This window comes from Sciurus carolinensis, chromosome 11 (genome assembly GCF_902686445.1).
Source record: "Sciurus carolinensis chromosome 11, mSciCar1.2, whole genome shotgun sequence".
NCBI lineage: Eukaryota > Metazoa > Chordata > Mammalia > Rodentia > Sciuridae > Sciurus > Sciurus carolinensis.
Window position 1 is genome coordinate 62,603,167 of NC_062223.1, and position 7,831 is coordinate 62,610,997.

The following is a 7,831-nucleotide window of genomic DNA, read 5'->3' on the forward strand; positions in this document are numbered from 1 at the left end:
TGGGGCGGGGATCCTAAGTCACCTCCCCTGTAGGTTATTTTTCTTCAGGGCACAAATTGCCCACTAGAAGCTTCTGCCTGCCAACAGCTCTAAGCCTTGAAAATTCTTCCCCTCCTCTTGTCTCTCTTTATCCTGTGTAATTTGCCCAAGGCTTGTTCACCACTATTGGTTAAAATGAGGTCCATAAATATGGTCTGCCTCCAAATTTATTGTTCTGCACCAATCTCTTTAATCGTATCTGTTACCCTCCTGGAGTTCATGATCTAGGGAACAAGACTAAGAAAACATCCAAAGTGACTTGGGGGGACACCCAATTATATCAATTTACCCCCCCTAACAATTGGATTCAGCATGTTATGGGATTCTGTGGGCATTCACCCTGTCTGAGGGGTCAACAAGGATGAGGGTGGGTACCTAGGAAGGGAGTAGGTAAAAATGTAACCAAGGACTGTGGAAGTCACAGGACTCAGTTCCACTCATGATGTGTGATCTTGGGCAGGTCAGATCCCTTTTTTCAGCCTCCCTCTGGGCAAGTGTTAACTATGAAAGGAGTTGGCGCTGGGATTTCTGTCAATGTGGACGTTCCATGATGGGCTCTGTAAGGGGTTCATCAAACACAGAGAACACATTTTCCCAAAGCATGGTATGCATAGTTTAAATATATTAGGCACACATACACCTCCTATGGCATATAAAATGATCTCTGGTACTTAGGGGATGAATATTTTCTAACTTAGTGGTCATTTTTTAATTAGAGTACCTTAGGAGAATGTATAACAAATACTTTAAGGAGTGATATATATTTTTTCTTTGGAAATAATTTTTGTTAGACTTTTGTTTAAAAAATCATCATTAAAGTATATGTGGCATATAAATACAGCAAAACATATGAATAGCATGTAAATGACTGAAATATGTCAACAATACAGATTTAGAAAATATTCCATTTCCTCTGTGGGCTTTTAACCTGCTTAAATTTCTCCTCTGTACTAATCTTCTTTTCCAATAATGAGTACAACATACCTGACTGTGGCTCCTTCACACCTTGTCTGGTTTGAAACTCAGAACTAAATTTAAAACTCAATCTCAGATATCCCTCAAAAAACTAGAAATGAAACCATCATATTACCCAGCTACCCCACTCCTTGGTATTTATCCAAAAGAACTAATATCAACATACTATAGTGACATAGCCGCACCAATGTTTATAGCAGCATAATTCAAAATAACCCAATTATAGAACCAGCCCAGATGCCCATTGATAAATGAATGGATTAAGAGAATATGGTCTATATAGACAATGTAGTTTTACTCAGCCATAAAGAAGAATGAAATTATGACTTTTGCTGATAAATGAATGGAACTGGAGAATATCATGCTAAGTGAAATGAGTCAGACTTAGAGAGTCAAGGATCAAATATTTTCTCTCACATGTAGAACCCAGAGCAAAGTAAGGAGGAAGGTGCAGAGGATCAGATGTCACAAAGATATAAGAAAAATCAGTGGAGTAGAAGAAGGAGATCAAAAAGTGGGGAGGAGGAATGGGAAAAGGAAGAAAATGCAGAAGGAATTTAATGAAATCACATTATATATATGTATAAATATGCCATGGTGAATTCCACATTTATGTATATGTATAAAGCATCAATCAAAAATAAATAAATGGGACTGGAGATTTAGCTCAGTTGGTAGAGTGCTTGCTTCACATCCACAAGGCTCTTGGTTCAATCCCCAGCACAACAAATAAATGAATGAATGAATGAATGGATGAATGAATGAATAAGTAAAGGAAAACCAGTAGAGGAAGGAAAATAGGGGGAGGTAAGAGGGAGGGAAGTAGCGGGGTGGGAAAGAACTGGGGACTGAAATGGAGTAAATGAAATTCTATGCATGTATAATTTTGTCAAACGGAATCTAACTATTATGAATAACTATAATACACTAATAAAAATAAATAAATACAAATAAATCATTTTTTAAAAAACTCAATCTCAGAACCTGACATGGAGACATATGCATGGAATGTCAGCTACTCGGGAGGCTGAGGCAGGAGGATTCCAAGTTCAAGGACAGCCTGGGCAATTTAGTGAGACTCTGTATTAAAATAAAAATTTTAAAAGGCTGGGAATGTCGCTCAGTAGTAGAGCACTTGTCTAGCATACACAAGGCCCAAGTTCAAATCCCAGTACCAAAAAACAAAAACAAAAGACCTTGATCTCAAAAATTATATTGATCTTTCAATGTTGGCAGATTTGTGCTTTCCTTATTGGGTCTGATTTCCTTCCAACTCCTGAACTATCATTTCACTACAGATTTCCATTGAGAGCTGTGGAAAGTAGAAATTGGTGGGATACCAGTATATGCAAATAACATTCAAAAATTAAAGAAATATTAAGTCCTTAAAGTATGCATTTGGGACCGGGATTGTAACTCAGTAGTAAAGCACTTGACAGGTACATGTGAAGCACTAGATTCAATCCTCAGCACCACATAAAAATAAATAAATAAATAAAATAAAGATATTGTGTCCATCTACAACTTTTTTTTTTTTTTTCTAAAGAAGTATGCATCTGGCAGGTGGTAGTGGTGCACACCTATAATCCTAGCAACTCAGGAGGCTGAAGCAGGAGGATGACAAGTTCCAGGCCAGCTGGAACATCTTAGCCAGACTCTGTATCAAAATAAAAAATTAAAAAAGGGCTGAGAATAGAGCTCAGTGATCGAGTGATTGCCCTTGTGCACAAGGCCCTGGGTTCATAAAGTATAGATATGAGGAACGAGGTCTGACCCCAGCACAGTTCTTCGTAATTTATAAAGTATTTTTCACACATCCTTTCTTACCTCATTTTTTTGTTTTCATTAATAAGACTCATAGCTACCTATTGGGATACTTAGTATCATTATTCTTATCACAGACGGAGAAATTGAGGCTTATAGAAGCAAGAAGATCTGCTTATGGTCGAGTGGATTGAAAATCAAATCTGGGTCCTTTAACTCCCATATCCATATTCCTCAGCGTCACTCTGTGGTTTTTGTCTTTTAAAAATAAAACCAGCAACCCCTGGGTGGATGCGAAGGGGAGAACTGAAGCTTGCGAGGAATGCCCAGGGCTCCTAAGCAAGAAGCACATGATCTCCGCCTGCCCTGATTACGCTGGCCAGCAGGCCTCGTGGGCGGCCTTGCCTGCGATCCACTGGGTTCATGCTCCTCTGCAGCGGCACTCAGCAGGTCCGGGCCGCTGGGGTTGAGGCTCTTGCAGAGTCGCTTCCGCCCGGTTGGCTTGACTTTTCCCCAGCTTAGAGCTTCCTACCTCCGTGAGCGCAGCCTGTTAGTACCCGGTCAGCTGCACTTGGAGGCACCAGGAGGCACCCGCTCTCATCCCCAGCACGTTCCGGATTCAGTGCCATTTCAGGGTCACATCCAAGTGTGTAGCCCAGGGTTGGGCCGGGGGCAAGGATTGGGCGAGAGCCTGCGCAGGGAAAGGGCCAGTAGGGCAGCCAGCCTATCCTTCTTCAGCTCCATTCAACTCCTCTTCTGTCCTTGAGTCCTCTCTCCTTAGGATTACCTCCGCGCTTGGCTCAGAGCACAAGTTTTTGACTTAGTTCTCCCGGCATCCCAAAGTTCAGGGACTGTTTTGGGTACCACTTTTGTCATTCAGTGGACTTGTATAGTGTGTTTTTCCTTAAAAAAAATAAAAGTAGAGGGAAAATGCTTTCTCTCCCCCAACACCAAATGACATAAACAAGATATTCAAGGTATAACAAAACTAACACAGCAGAAAAGTATAAAGGAAAAAGGCAAAAACCACTAAGCATCACTCTCCCCACCCAAGAACAACCGTTATTACATAGTGTTTGTTCTAGTTTTTGTTTGTTCCTGGTACTGGGGGATTGAACCCAGGGTGTCAGACATTCTAGACAAGCACTGTACCACTGAGCTGCATCCTCCTGCCTCAGCTTCCAGAGTAGCTGAGATTATGGGGTGGTACCATCACACGTGGTCCTTCCAAGTCTCCTTTCTGCCTTTGATAGCTTACATTCTTCTCTGTACCTAAATACAGGCATCACATTGCTGTTACTATTTTGTACGGTTGTGTGGGGGGACGATTGTTTTGCTTTTGCTTAGCAGTAAATCATGAACATTTTCTGTGCCAACCAATATTCTTCCACAATATGACCTTTAATGGTTGTACAGCATCCCATTATGTGGAGATTTCATAATTTATTTAGCCAATACTTTGTTGTTTGGCATTTAAGTGGTTTTCACTTTTTTGTGCTGCGATGTTGTGTGGAGTATTCAGGAACATATATTCTCATACATTCTCTCTTATTGTTTTCTTAAAATAAATTCTCAGGAGATGGGTGCTGAAGCGCCATGGTAGAATGTGTACTTAGCATGCATGATGCCCTGGATTCAATCCAGCACCAAAAATAAAAATAAATAAATAAATTAATTATTGAAGAAGTATTGCAGGGTCAAACAGTATATGCACATTTAAGACTTTACCCCAGCAGTTTCACTGTGGCTTTAAAACATCATAGTTATTAAATATAATACAAATGCTCAGTGGTAGAGCATTTGTATGGCATACAAGAGATCTTGGGTCCTGCCGATCAAATCAATCCCCAGTCCTGCCAAGCAAAATGAAGACATCAGAACAACAATAATGAATTCTTTGAAAGGATTATCATCCACAAACTCCCTTCTCTAATGAATTAATTGTTTTTATTTGTTTACATTCTTGTCTGTATGCAAATTGATTTTTTTTTTTTTTTTTTTGGTACTGGGGATTGAATCCAGGGGTGCTCTACTACTGAACTACATCCCCAATGCTTTATTTATTTATTTATTTATATTTTGAGACAAGGTCTCATTAATTGCCCAGGCTGGCGTCAAACAAGCAATTCTCCCACCTCAGTCTCCTGAGTTGCTGGAATCACAGGCATGTACCACCATGCCTAGCTGCAAAGAAAATCTTTACATAGCTATGTTCACTGCTATATTAGGCTATTATAGTTCCTTGGAATGCATACATACTTGACTACAGGGTCTACTTTGAGATCATTTGTACTGAAATTCAGTACAAATCGTGGAGTCCAGGTGGGTCTATAGGACTAGACCTAGAAAGTTATTCTGGGTGTAAGGCTGCTTTCCAGACCTTATTAGCAGAACTCATGCACTTCATTCTAACACTCTGAGATTTACGTATGTCGACTACTGTTTGTGCTTTCACTTCTTTTTGTGTCTACCTCTTTCTGTCCAATCACCTGGATGACTTCCTCAAGTCTACTCTCGACCTAATATTTTCTGGTTCCTTATAATGTATGTCACAGCTGCTTATAACATTTGCTTGATCACGTGATCTATGTATTGTTTCAAATAAACTCCTCATGTAATTTTTCTCATTCTCTAGGTATTCCCTAATTCTTATTTGAAAGGATAATAGACCTATTTATCCAATTTACACCTGTTTGAATAGAGTTTTGCAGCAATGCACTTCAAAGGATCTTGGCTAATTTAGACCTGTTGCCAAACCCTGAGCCAATCAGCTTCTTAGGTGGTGGAGGTGGGGGTGGTATAGAGCCACATGGTATGGAACATGGTTGTCTAGGGCTCAGCATATGATGTGGATGAGTCGGTTCCTTAAAAAGTGATAGCGGCTTTTACAGGTGACTGTGTTTTTATGTATATTGAATAACCTAGGTACAATTATGTATATTTGTTTTAATTACTGTTATGTCATTTGCATGTAAAGACTTCAGAGGCATGAACCTGTAGTCCTGGCTACTTATAAGGCTGAAGCACGAGGATTGCTTGAGGCCAGGAATTTGGGGCCAGCCTGGGCGACATAGTGGGATCCTATATCAAGAAAGAAAGGAAGAGGGAAAGAAAGGAAGAGAAAGAAAGAAAGGAAGAAAAAGGAAGGAAGGGGAAGGGAAGAGAAGAGAAGAGAAGAGAAGAGAAGAGAAGAGAAGAAAGAGCTGTGTGTGGTAGAACACACCTGTAATCCTAGTGAAATTAGTTTGGGGTAGGACGATCAAAAATTCAAGATCAGCCTTGGCAAGTTAGTGAGATCCTATCTCAAAAGAAAGAGGACTGGAAATGTAGTTCGGTGGTAGATTAACATTTAGATGCAGCTTTTTTCACTTTTTAACCAGTTTGGAAAATTCAGTTATATTGGAAAATATAATTTATCAATATGTATTTTTTATTTCTTCTTTTGTATTTTTCTCTTTGCAATGGCTTTAAAAATAAGGGGCACTGGGCACAGTGGCACATGACTGTAATCCTAGTAACTTGGGAGACTGAGACAGGAGAATCAAAAGTTTGAGGCCAGTCCCAGCAACTTAGGGAGATGCTGTCTCAAAAAGTGAGGGGCTGAGGTTGTAGCTCAGTGGTAGAGCACCCCTGGTTTCAATCCTCTGTACTGGAAAAAATGGATAGGGTGTATTTTTCTCATCTAACAAGATTTTCAAAAGTGGGTAGTTGCTGGTTTTGGTTCTCTTGCTCTTTTTCTCATATTTATGTTCTCAGAATGGCTGGTAAAGTTCCAGTCGTGAATGACAGCAAATTTCAAGGTAGAAAAGAAGAGAGAATGCCAGTCAAGTCTGCTTTATTTGTTTGTGTTTGCTTTTGCAGTTCTGGAGAGTGAATCCAGAGCTTTGCACATATTAGGCATGCCTTTTGTTTTTATGGTCCCTGAACCATCCCAGTAGACATAGACTTATATCTCTTTTAACTAGATGATTTTTTTTTTTTTTTTAAAACCAGGTCACCCTATCTGTAAGGGAGACTAGAAAAACAAGTATCGTTCCAACCTCTTTATTTCGAGGTAAGCAAGGAAGAAAAGAACTGGTAATGTGTATTAAACCAGGCTTCCTGGCTGGGGTAGTAATTCAGTGGTAGAGAACATGTTTAGCATGAGCAAGGCCCTGGGTATAATCCCCAGCACCAAAGCAAAACACAAAAAACAAAACCAAACTGTCTCCCCAGTGTTGTCACAAAGGCTTCTCAAATGTGTGGAAACTGCAGAAATCTTCCTTTGAACAATACCTTGCCTGGAAAAGCCCTTGAAAGTGGGATTTCTTTGGTTAAATTCGGGATGGGGGCTTAGTTAGAGCTTTATGTGTTTGGCATTTCTAATTATCACCCCATAGAAGATACTTCCTGCATTTCAGCTGTCCAGCATCCATATCATCTTGCAATTGGGAAGTCGTTCCCAATTCTCATTAGGAAGCAAAGACCCAGATTCTTCAGCCCCACCTCCTGTTTCCTTGCAAAACCTGAGCATGTGATTTAGGTTACATCAACCAGGCATTCTTTCCTATGTCTTTGAATCACCAGCATGTGACAGGGTGGAGGTGATTGGAGGTCACTTTCCTCTCAGCAGCAGCAGTGTTACATGCACCTGACTCTTTTTGCTCTGTGACCTGTGGTGTGGTTCCAGATGCCTAGCCCTCTGGAATCCTCTTGTTTGTGCCTGTTTTCAAAACCTGGTTCTGTAGCTTCGCACTGAGCCTTCAAGGCTTCTGAGTTTTCCCAGTGCATTGCTCTGTTGCTTAAGGCATCAGTGTTAGTTTATCTTGCTTATAGCTCCAAATCCTTGTTATTATGCACCCTCCCCAGCAATTCCACAGACAACTCTGCTGCATTTCTGGGATTGCAAAGAGCATATTTTAAAATCTGCTGCCTTAGGATAAATCCCTTGGAATGGAATTAAGGGACGAAGGTACAAATAGTTTAAAGTTTCTTGATAATTATTGCCAAATAGCATTCCAAAAGTGTTTTGTAAATTTACATAACCACAACCATTGGGTATTATTGTTGTTTT